We start from the raw sequence: 12,360 nt of genomic DNA on the forward strand, positions 1-12,360 counted from the left end.
GAGCGCAATGTTGACACTAAATGCACTTCACATCTGGGGGGGGGGGGGGGGGGCACTAATGTATCGGGGCTTGTCCTGCCGTGTGCGCTGCTCTGCGTCGGCTGACGTTTTGACTCATTACCTGATTTGAATGAAACTTGTTGTGCTTGTTGGTAGTGTTGGCGTAACACAAAATCTCAAATTTGATTTTATTTCAAAGTTTCCTTTGAACCCTCCTATCATAAGATGATATGATTGGGTCCGTCTTTACTAAAGAGCTATTGTTAGAAAGGGAATGCAAGAAGAAATCCAAATGTGTAGATGAGTGCATATTTGAGTAACTTTACATTTTGACCTCTAATTTGACCTCAAAGTTGACCTTGCGGATCACAACCAAATTCTTAATGTCGCGCACATTCTCTAATACATGTCAAAGTTTCAGCCATGTAAATGTTTTTGCTTTGCAGCAAATATTGAATATCTCTTGTCGCTTGCTAAATGTCAATGTGGCTACGATGAACTTTTTGGAGGATATTGAAAGCTAATGTTTGCTTTGACTCTCTTGAAAAGTATGCAGAACATTTCTTTCCGAATGTATCACATAGCCTGTGTTTAATGTTTCTGTCTCCCTTGTGTGATGTGGAATTCACTTATGATGGACTTTTCTTATGATGTGTGATGATAGTTAAGGTTACATGTCTTTTCCACTAAATGATTGGCTGGAATGTCCTGACATTATGCCCGCTTGCCTGAAGAATCTTGCAGGGGGCACATTTGGGGTTTTCTTCTTCTTCTTCTTCTTCTTCTTTTTTTATATTGATCTACGCTATGCCAAGCCTGAGCTTTATGTGAATACTAAGACTTGACTTTGGGTAATACTATATAAGCATAAAATTGCTCCGACTCCCTTAAATTGGATTGTGTGGAGCAAGTTTATTTTGGAGTGGTCACTGTGTTTTGGCAAAGCAGACCTTCTATCATGGGATAAACACACTTGCCTCTGATCTTTACTAGAGACGTTTGATAAAGTTCCTACCACTGTAAACTGTAGCCAAGCGTGTAAACCTTTTCCTGCAATTTACTCTCTACTTCGGAGGTCAGTCTGTTAGAAGAGGAGGGGAAAAAAAAGCTTCAAGGCTCAGGCCAAAGCTTTAAGTTTACCGTTTGACCTTTTATATATAACATCTTGAAAATCTTGTGAATTGTTTATCTTCGCTATGGCAACCACTGTATCCTTAATTACAAGTAGCACACCAAGCACTCCCGTTTTGCCATCCCATCATTGCTTTTTGTGACTTGGTGCAAATGGGCTGTGTCAAAAAAGTAGCGTATTTGATGGAGAGCTTCTGTGCCTCACCCCTGCTTCGGATTTCAGGCTAATTCCTTCCTTTGTGGGCTTCCGCCGACATTTCCAACACATCCATAGTGGCTTAATTAAAGACTTGAAATTGTCCATAGCTGTGAATATGAGTGTGAATGACTCCTCTTTTGTTTTTGCGGGGAAAACACAGATGGCATCCAACTCTTGTTGAGTCTTTACTGTAGTATATAATGGAATGAGCCTTGACTGCAAGCTGTTTGCACAAAGTATCCTAATGACAAAGTGACACTTTAATGAGTCGAATGGAGTAGACCACACATCCAGGTATGTGCAGCATATCAATTACCAGTGTGCTCTTGGCATGGAGGTCTGCAGGGAATAGTCCTGCCTGCCTGCCTGCCTTAAAAAGCTCCTTGAGGCCAGGCTTCATTTCACTTTTATCAAATGACACCTTTGTTAGCATTTGTCATTGCTTCCTTTAATGAGTGTAGATCCGGCCAGGGTTTATTTAATAGGGGCTGGGCTAAAAGCCAACTTTTTAAATCCCCTCGACTTGTCCCGGTCAATCTTTTAAACACTGTTTGTATTGCATTACGCCAAGTGCAAACTGGGAGCCACACTCAATTCTGCCTTTGAACAACACAGCGCTCCACTTTTAATACAAAATATTTCGATGAAAAGGGCTTGGCAGCTTTCCATGGTAAATATTTGTCTGAAACTATGTTTTCAAGACACTTCTTCTCATTGCTTGGATATGAAGCCCCAAACTGACCCCTTCCCTTGCCTCTTGGTCCTACTTCATATGCAGTCATCTTCGCATGTTTACCTTTGAATGTTCATGATATAATCCCGATAGTGCCGGTGTCCGACCCGACCTACAGCCTTGGGCTGTTTGCCGTCCCCAGTCCATTTTTAATGGTCTGCAGCATATGCGAAAAGTTTGACACAAGTTCAAGAAAAGAACAGCGTCTTTTTGAGTCTTTCCAGATTTGATCACTTGACTTTTGCAATGCGGTAGTGTTTTGCGATGACAACTGTTGTGTTATGGAAGGAAGTGGAAAAGCTCAAAGGACGCCAAAATCTGCAATGCACATTACGATGTCTTGTCCCTTCGGCTTTGTCCAGTTCAGTCACACGTCGAATTTTGTAGTCTACCTGCGGGAGGACTTTTGAAATACTCTGAAGCAGCAAATTCAGCATATGCAACTATTCCTTCAAATCCTCCGATGTCACGCCCGGCCGGCTTAATTGCTCTCACTTTAAGATGAAAAATGATCTGAAGAGGAGTGTAGTGTTGAGGGGAAAATTGACCGAAATCACTCGCTGTGTTTTTATATGGAGTAGATCCACTCTGAAGGCTTATTTAACATCCCCGTAGATGTTGATCAAGGCCGACAGTGACTTGGAAGCAACTTAAGTTGACATTTGCTTACTGATGCAGTTGTGTCCCGCAGGCCAACAGGCCTCTTAAGACCTCACTCTTGTTTTCCCGTCGCTCTATATATTTGACTCGGCCGAAGAAGAAGAAAAAACGTTCTCAAAGGGATTGCTTTCAACAGCTCAGGAAATGAAAATCCTGCAACTCACAGCAGGGGAATGTGATCAGCTGAGGGGAAAAGGAAGACACATGGAGTAAGATCAGTCCATCCGTGGAGTTTTGTAGAAGAGGTGAAATAATGGATGTGACCCAGGACGTCGCGGCTCAGCCAAAAGGTGAACAGTAAGCTTAGATCATCAACTCTGTTGGCGATATCAATCAAAAGGTGAACATCCCTCAAAATTGTAGGAGTAAAACAAAAAAAAAAAACAGTTGACTGTAATTGAGCCATTTTATGGCGACACAGGCTTTTGATGTAAAAGAAGCTTTATGGTGTCTTGTAGGTGCATCCATCTTTGAGCACTCTTGACCTTTACACGTTTATTCGAAGTCAATGATCTTCCCCTCAGAGGGGTTTGTGTTAGAGGCTTAGGCCCACAGATTGTTTGCTTAACCTCGGCGCGGTTGCCTTAGTGGTGCTAAGCTTGGCCCGCAAGAGCTCATTACTTGGCAGTCAAACGTGGATTTAGAACGACTCCAGTACGGAGAAATTCAACAGGCTCAATCTTTTTGGATTCCCCTAAAAAAAGAATCCTCGTATTATACGACAGTCTCTGTTTGTACCCAAGACCGTATCCAATTTTATAATCCGTCCTCCCTCTTCCTATGATCGTCTTGGGCGGGCATCTACAGTAGGTATCAGGATGACCATATGGATTGGTCGACACGGTGATCGAATTCATCACAAGGCTGAAGAAAACCCAAGAAAAAATGGGAAGTTCAGACCCAGACATGGACCCTCACAAGGCTCAATTGTCGTTCCGAATGTTTGGCCTCAATCTGGCAGATGGCTGGTATGCGTTGCAAATGCCCAGTCCCGGTGTAGGTGGTCTTGGAAAGCCACCAAGATCGCTGGACTGTTCTGTAATGTGAAAGTAATTAGCAGCCGGCACTTTTACAATGACAAGAGGCGATGGAGTAGGTCAGCAGTGAGCTTTAGGTACATGCTGGTGTCATTACTTTGCTGTAGGTAGTAGGTGTTTTAGGAATCAAGCACAAAGCAAAGGTATAAGTTACAAATTCTTGCTCAGGGTTAAAGTTGAATGTGAAGTAAAAGCGGGTTTAGATGGAGTTTAAAACCAGATTTATTCGGTTCCCTGCAGGCCGCTTTGATGTGTTCACCCTCCATCTCCTTCATCTGACATGGCCCCCTGGATGGAGATCTGCCTGGGACTTATGCTGGAATGTAGTCAATTGGTGTCACACGCACACTGGATGAATATTTGCTCACATCAAAGGTGGCTAATCGTGAGCTGCTTTTACTCCATAACATCAACACAAGTCCTTTTATAGAGCAGAATTAATGGAACCTACTTGATTAACATGAATGCGCTTGGTTTTTGTGAAAATGCGCACAAAATGAGTCCTCGCACATCGTGCTCAAATACATAGAAAGCCACTGCAAAGAATTGAAAGAATAACTACGATGATCTCTTGCATTCAGAAACGGCACAAAAGTGCAAACCAGCATGGGCACCGATATTGTTGGGCAATATTTGAAACGGCATACTCCTTGAAATAGTATGTCTTCGGTGAACATGAATGCGCTATTCCAAAAGTATTCCCCTCAGTACTTGAGTAGATGTTTCACTCAACACTTGTACTCACGAGATTATTTATAGGACTGTTATTTATCTTAACGGAGGTCTTGTTATCTGAGCACCTACTTTTTCTTCATTACAATTCTTGGCTACTCTAGCCACCTCTGGCTTGGATTAGGTTCCTTTGTGTGAGTGTGTGTGTGTGTGTTTACAATGTGCGAGTAAGGTGCGTGGCCTCTGTCACATCTGGCAGCCTGTGGTTTCTTTCATGACCTGCTAAATGAGGGGAAAAATACTCCCAGCTGTCCACAGGAAAAGTCACCTGGTGCAGCCTTGCTGGAGCTCCTGAGCTCACACTCTCCTTTTTCAACTCATTTCCATTGTTCCGCACAAATGTCAGGGATGATTAGCCATGCACGTCTTTTGGAATGTGGGAGGAAAGCCACGCAGGCACGGGGAGAACATGCAAACAGGAAGGCCACAGCCAGAATCCAAGCCATAACAACATGGCGTGTTTGTTCAACCGTTGTGATTTTATCAGCAAAGACAGCGAGCCATTTTTAACATTTAATCATATGACTGAGCAATAGTATAGTTTATGAAAGAGTCCAAATGTAGCCAATTGTGACCTAGTAAGTTTTGCGCCAACAAAAGCGATTGATGTCCACATATAAAAGAGTCCTCAAACTCAATTATACCGTGAGTGAAAACAATCGGATACATCAAAAATGGAAGAGTGCAGTTGTTTAAAGGTACCTCGACCGTCCCTCCCTACCTCCCTACCTCCCTCCCTCCCTCCCTCCCCTCGGTGAAAACCCGCAGCCGGCAGGCATATTTCAGTTATCTGAAGTGAGCTGAGCTGGGAGATCTCAACCTTGAGAGCTGAAAAGCAGCTTTTGACTCAAAGGACCTTCTGAGAGCTCGGGCTGCCTTCTCTATCAGGAAATGGTTAACTATGCCGTCCAGGCAGAAGTGAAGGCCAGTGAAAAGATTGAGAGGCCGGTACGTATGAAAAGAGATGAAAGGCTTTGAATGACACAAGAAGATACCTTCAAATCACTACTTAAGCAGATGTACGACACGGACAAAATATTTGCATATGAGCAAAATGCATGCTCTTAATATATTTTCCATCCATGTGCTTTTCCACACAGTTTGCAGGCGTGCTGGAACCTATCCCAGCTGATTTGCTTTTTGATAATACGTTCTTCAATCATGTATGAAAGAGCCTACCAAAAAGAAGTCAAACAACAACAACATAACTCCATAGGACGTCCTGTCATTTCTTTTTCCAGTGACCTTTCTGTGTGATGGACACATGTGCGTTAAAAGCATTTAAAAGGCACATCATTATTCTTAACGTCACCTTCAACGTAGTCATGTCAAAATAATTCTTAAGATAATATTGTTCTAAATAAAATCATCTATAGGATACTATAATCCATTCGGGCAACATTCAATGTTTTGAACCAAATTCATTTCAGGTTTTTATTGCCGTCTGGTATTGGGAAGTGAAACTTGAGCAGTTGGCAAAGGCCTCCATGAGTGAGCCACTAATTGTAGTTGATATATACTAAATGTGTCTAAGTTTAAACCCAGCCATTACCTTCCTTCTCATGTTTGGATAAATGCTGTTGGAATTCAATTTACTAGTTAACTCAGTTTTTCTTAGAATAACAACGTTTTTCAGTTAGGTGAACCGAGGTTATTTAAAGAGCGGCCAGAGTCCAAAGGCCGTGAAAGACAAGCAGCTATTGTCATTTGAAAATAAAGCCAGTCACAAGTCTTTCCCCATTACCATCTTGTTGTAGAAGTCACATTGCCATGTTGAACTACGTTTCCAGCACAAATGACCTGGCTACACTTCCAGTATATATATATATTTTCTTCCTCAAGACTGCTGTTTAAATGGCAAAAAATTTGAAATCAATTCACCGTGCCTGTGTTTTACTGTGTCCACAAACTTGAGTGTCAGAGACGATGAAAGAAGCAACTCAAGCAGAAAGTGAGGGAAAGAGGTTAAGTGAAGGCAGGTGGGTGTTCCATGGCAGACCCTCCACCGCCCCATTGACTTTTTTCTTTTTTCCCCAGCAGCCCTGGTCCACTGAGAATAAGTTTAGTGAGCGAACAGACCCCGGTGAGACGTTCCCCGCTTTCTCTGTTACCGTCTTTTGTTGGGCTTATTCATTGGATCTCATCAAGTCTAGCACGTTGCACCATTTCTTTGATGCCGGCCCACTTGGCACAGTCAAGACTGAGCACCTTTGTGCTCGACTCCTGCCTGTTGCTTTAACCGTGCCATTTGCCAGATTCATTCCGATTAAATTGAAGACAAAACATGTCCTCTCTTATTTTTCAGTAGTTGAGAAACGACCTTTGGCAGGGAGTGGGAGTGGCAGTCTGACATTCATTTTATTCCAAGAAAGTGCTCGTTTGATAAAGTCACTTCTCAATCCATTGCATTCTTACGTAATGTTACTTGTGACTCCCTAATATGGTGCAACAAAACAACTCTTTCAAGTCACATTGCAAATGATACTCCGTTTCATTGATTTTACCATGGCCTATTAGAAATGGTGACTTAATGAACAAAAATGCCACTGGACCAGTTTTGTTTTTAAAGATATTCCAATACCCTGTGATATTCCTGGAAGTATTAGATCACATCAATGCATCAATAAATGCTTTGTTTATGACAAGCCATTTGACCCATTTTCTGCTATGGTACACTAATGGAAGTTCTTAACTCTTGTATGACAAGCAAGTTGTTTTCAGTGAGCTCTCTCGAATAGCTCCGTACTGATAGAGCCACTTGGATAAGGGGCCAACCCTAGAATAGTAACAAGGCCTGGCTTGTAACGGAAAGACAATGCAGTTTCTCTCAACCGACTCCGACCAACTGCCGTGCAGTGCGTTCATTCTATAGCTAAGACTTGGCGCAACAACTGTTGTCATTTCCAATCCATGTCTCTCTCTCTCAATCGAGTCGAGTTTGAATCGGCACACCCCAGAGAGCGATAGATAACAAGGTTGCCGCCACTCCACTCCTGGCCTAAGAGGGGTTCTTAACGATAAGCAATCACCCACAGGAAGAGAGGCACCATGCTGGACACCAGTTGTGGATTTTGGGAAATTGCTGCTGCTTTTCATTTGGTGTCCCATGTGCGCCCAGTTGCGAGAGCCAAAACTTTGGATGACTATACAGTTCCCTATCAAAAGGACTTGGCGGTTCAACAACTTTGAGTTGGACCGAAAACAAATTGCGTCCTGTAGTCACACAAGAATCGAGTACCTGAAGCAAGATGCAATTAGATGAGTCATTGTTGCGAGAGACTTGGACTAAAGAAGAAGAAATGCAGATGAATGGTTTTGTATGCCCTCCGCCACCTGGTTAAAATGTCAACATGCATTTCAACTCGTGATAAGAAAGTGTTATGAAAAATGAGGTGACTCAAGCAGACAAAAACCATGAGCAACGCAGCTTTGGGGCTTTTGCCAGGCTGAGCACATCTATCCGCACTGCCGGATTATAGATTGCATACTTGATGTTCCTTGAAGCAGCTCAATGTGCAGAGTGAGATAAAAGTTCACGATGATCAAGTGAGGGAGGCATGAGGACCAAGGGAAGGCCTGCACCTGGACTCGTTGTGATACGCACTTGTCAGGGGAGGTCATGATTGCTCCACCGGCTTTGACTTTTCCCGGCCATCCCAAATGAGCCTAGGGATATCCTCTGTTTATGCTCGGGCACAAACCCAAAGATTGGGCTGCTTGCTATTCACCTGATTAAAATGACCTCCTTATGTAAACCTGGGTGATGGCTTTCGGGCAACGGGCAGGACCTTTGATGACCCGGACGCTGTTTGAACAGTTGCCTTTGCGTAATGATGTGCCCTGCCCTCTCGCTGAGTTGAATCAAAGGCAGCAGCCTCGCTGATATTGAACCGGGGAAGTGCGCGTATGCTGAAGTGCATTTGGCGAACACATTTAGCAGTGGTAGGTCAACTCCCAAGGCAGAGTAGCATCATCTGCTGGAGATCCTCATCAATCAAAATGTCTCTCATCCTCTCATGTTCCCTTCTGTCTCTCAGGATTGATCTGTTGGCGTCGACATAGGTATTTTCAACAAAGCTATGGAAAGACTCTAAATTATCTTTAGGGTGAAGAAGAGTCTTACAGCGAGGGATAAGCAACATACTGAGCAGGCTCTAAATCAAAGTGGCTGCAAAGGAATATTACATCTTGGTTTAGTTCACTCAAAAGCCCGGAGAACAACCCCACCGATGGTACTTTAGTGAATTTGACACCTCCCTGAGAGGAGGACACTGGGAGGAGTGGGAATGTCAAGACAAAGACTCCCAGTAGGGAAGGAATGCCGGCATCCTGCTGAGCTAATCCTAGCTGGAAGAAAGGGCCAAACGGCACAAGGAAGACGTGAGGGAGGAGACAAGAAGATTGCAATGGAGCAGCCAAGGGCTTGGACAGCAATGGTTGCTTGAGAAAACTTCTCTTTGCATTCATTCAACGAGCTCTATTGCTTTCGGGTGTTCTTTCTTACGCCGGTGGTCCGACTGGTCATGGAGATCTTTGAAGTTAATGAGACAGCTGTACTTTTGCTGAGGTGAAGTCTTGTTCTGCATGGTCCACTGCATACTTTTCTTCTTAGCCCTAAGCCACTTTTGCCCTCGGGGCTTGCCGTATTTACGTACGGCTGCAGAGAATGGTGCGTTCAGATTTTTTTTCCCCGCACAGCACATATGTTACCTCGTATAATTCTTCTTTTGATTTTAATAATAGCTCGAGCATAAAAGCTTTTTGATTTAAAGCAGCTCTCCAAAGGAAACATGTGCAGAAAAGGGCTGAAGTATATTTATTTATTTAATATTATTACCTTTTTGTTTTATTATTGATTCAATGTTTTACCAGTTAAGTCGATGGAGATTTCCAATGACAACATTTTAGTTTGTAGCCTCTGATGGTAATTGGACTAGAGCTTAAACACACAGATGCAATGGACTGGAGTTATTCATTCTTAACCTCTCAGAGAGCAACATTACAAAGAACCTACATATATATATACCATGGGAAAAGTTCATTTCTTGATCCATGGAGTCACTGTGTCTCCGGAGCAAGCCAGCCAGGCAGCATGTTGCCTCACTGGCTGAGTCCAAACCATTTCCTGTGCCGCTTCCTGCGCAAGGCCTCCTGGTTTTGTCCTGTCTGGTCCAAGCTTGAAACAATTTCAAGTGACTCGAGGGAAATCACCCGCCCTCCGACGTACGCTCAGGCTCATTTTTCATAACCCTTAACTTCAAGTGTTGACAGAGACATTAAACAAAAAAGCCAGTGTCACTGACAATGACGGATGAATGCAAGTTTGGGGAAAAGATCATATAAACGACACAAAGATTTCTCCAGTCAAGGAGGTGAAATTGACATAGAACACGCTTGTTACAAATGAGAAAAAGAGCATATTGGGGGAATGGGGGAAATTCAAGGGTCACAGACACAACTCGAAAATGTTCAAATGAGCTCTGGCGATAAATTCAAGTGACATTTTACAATTGGCTAGTCCAGGTGGATTGCTGCAACAGATGGAAAGGAAAGAGAACATGTTTATGATCCTACCACGTTTGCTTCTTTCCTGACAGTCCATCTCACACAAGACAGAAGTCAGCATTTCCTTTTCCACTCCGTCTCTGCTTTTCCTCCTTCATTTCTCTGTCTGCCCTTTTGGAAATGTGCCTCTCTTAATGTTTTTCTCTCTGGAAATGTCTTGCTCAAATCCTCCAGGCCTACTGATTTAAAGCCCTGTCCATGTTCAAGGCCTGACATTTCTCTCGAAGCCGAAAAGTTAGAATTTGTATGAATGATTCAGTCTAACAATGAATCTCTACTTTATTTATGGGATACTTGCATCAAACTTGCAAGGTATAAGCCGAAAAGAGTCGTCAACTGCCACTTGTCAATTGGCCTACCCGCAGGCACGGGGAGAACATGCAAACGCCACACCGGAAGTATTAGAATTAGTCATCTTTTGGTGGCTGGAAGACTAACAGTGGATTTGTATTAGCCTGCTGATGGGCCAGTGATGAAAGCTGCCGAGTGATAATAGTGACAGTAGGAAATGTCAGCGCACGGCTTTGTTTCTGCGACTCCCATCCGGAATACGCCATGACATTGAAAACAAGCACGCGGTATTTAATGTAGCGTTTTAATGTTGATCTAGTCTTTGCAAGCAGCACTATGCGGACAGGAAGTGCAAGGTGCCAATGTCAGTACTTGGGACTTCCCGTAGTAAAATGAGACATTAAAAATGAGTCAGGATCCCAGTTTTTCTGCAAAACATATTTTGATTCAAGGTTCTTCTTTGACTGGGCCTGCCACTCTGGCTCTCCTGCCTTCAGCTTCAAGTAGAAGAGTCAAAAATCCCATGACTAAGAAAATGTATTTTGCCGTATCATAGTTTATGACTGGCTTTGGAAATAAATAAGTGTTCCTATTTGATTTATGCAGCATATTGATATGACATGTCACAATTTATATTCTCCTTGGGAATGCTTTTACTTGAGCACAGTGTATGCAGCACTCCCAACTTCCCCTCAATATAATCATGTTGTGTTGCTTCAAAGATTTAGCAGAGCTATTTTCATGCATGTTATTTGTTCACTTTCTTCTCTGCACGCTCTTGCCAAATGTGAAGTCAAACGTGGGTCCTGAAGAAAGCTTATCATTTGAAAAACCACAGGGGTCATGGACACTAGCCTTATCATTATCATCTGTGTTGGCCTTGTCATATAAAGGCTTCAGTCTTGTGAGATTAGTTATTAAAGCCAACGGGGAACATTCCACATCCACAGGGATCACTTTGGTCTTCCATCTCCCCCGTTCGTCCTTCCGTCCATCAGTCCGTCCTGCCAGCACACATATGCACCGACCCAAGTTCCTGGATTTTGTTCAAATATCATGTGATGATATGGAATAATTAAACAACTCCTTGACGTTAGCCTAATGCTCTGCAAGAGTTGGTCGGTCAACAATCATTACCGTATGTTCGTAGCGGTGCCAAGACGGACGGGCGCTGCTGTTTTTCTTCCGAGTAGTGCAATGGAGAAAAAGGAAGAGAGAGAGAAAAGCAACAGCACCCCTGGCTGCGGGATGCTTTGAATGGCCGTATGCATTTGCAGATGTTTCGAGGGAGGCAGGACGCCTGTTGTGGACTGAACTTTGAGACCAGGTTAGCTCAGCGGTGCGCTGGAGTTCTCTCCAAAGTTTTCAACTAAAGGAAAGCGCAAACATTCAGATGAAGTTGTTCTGCTTCTGAAAACATTCCGTCATCCAGGATTGTTTCTTCCTGCCTGCCTTCCTTGTGCCTCTTGGTCTCTGTCACTTGACTGGGCCTCTTCCTCATCCTTGTTCAAGGCCGGCCTCTTTTACAAAACAGCCATCAGTGACATTGAAAGCATAATCAAATGCAGGCATCGCTCGCTCGCTAACTAAAACCACAAAGGAAAATTTTGCAGGCGGGAGCAGACAAAAGTTTGGGCTTGACTTCAGCACTAGAGGCATGTAGCATGTTTTCAGGCGTCATTTTTGGAATTTGAGCAACGTGAGTCTTGCCGTCAGGCTGCTCATTTGTTCGGACCTGCAGACAGAAACTTGACAATGTCATCTGCCCGCTGTGGACATTGAAACAATGGCATATTGTTTCCTTGGCTCCAAACCTTTCTAACCAAGCTTCCACCGAGTGCTTTAGTCTACCATATTACAGTCTGGAATGGTAGACCATCATTAAAAAGAAAAGAAGAAGATATCAAAGCGGCAGACTGCAGTGTACCACCAGAGGTGAAGGATGTAAAAACTTGACTCGAGTTTTGTTGAAACTTTAGTATGGCTTTACTCAACCGCCAGCTCATTGAATT

At 43.4% G+C, this 12,360-nt stretch overlaps 1 protein-coding gene across 1 annotated transcript in view; it reads left to right on the forward strand.

The window, feature by feature from the left end:
• The window catches only part of ror1 (receptor tyrosine kinase-like orphan receptor 1), a 46,280-nt gene that overhangs the window by 1,015 nt on the left and 32,905 nt on the right, over nt 1-12,360 (forward strand). The window lies entirely within an intron of this gene.

Source organism: Syngnathus typhle, linkage group LG14 (assembly GCF_033458585.1).
Source record: "Syngnathus typhle isolate RoL2023-S1 ecotype Sweden linkage group LG14, RoL_Styp_1.0, whole genome shotgun sequence".
In the NCBI taxonomy this organism is placed as follows: Eukaryota; Metazoa; Chordata; class Actinopteri; order Syngnathiformes; family Syngnathidae; genus Syngnathus; species Syngnathus typhle.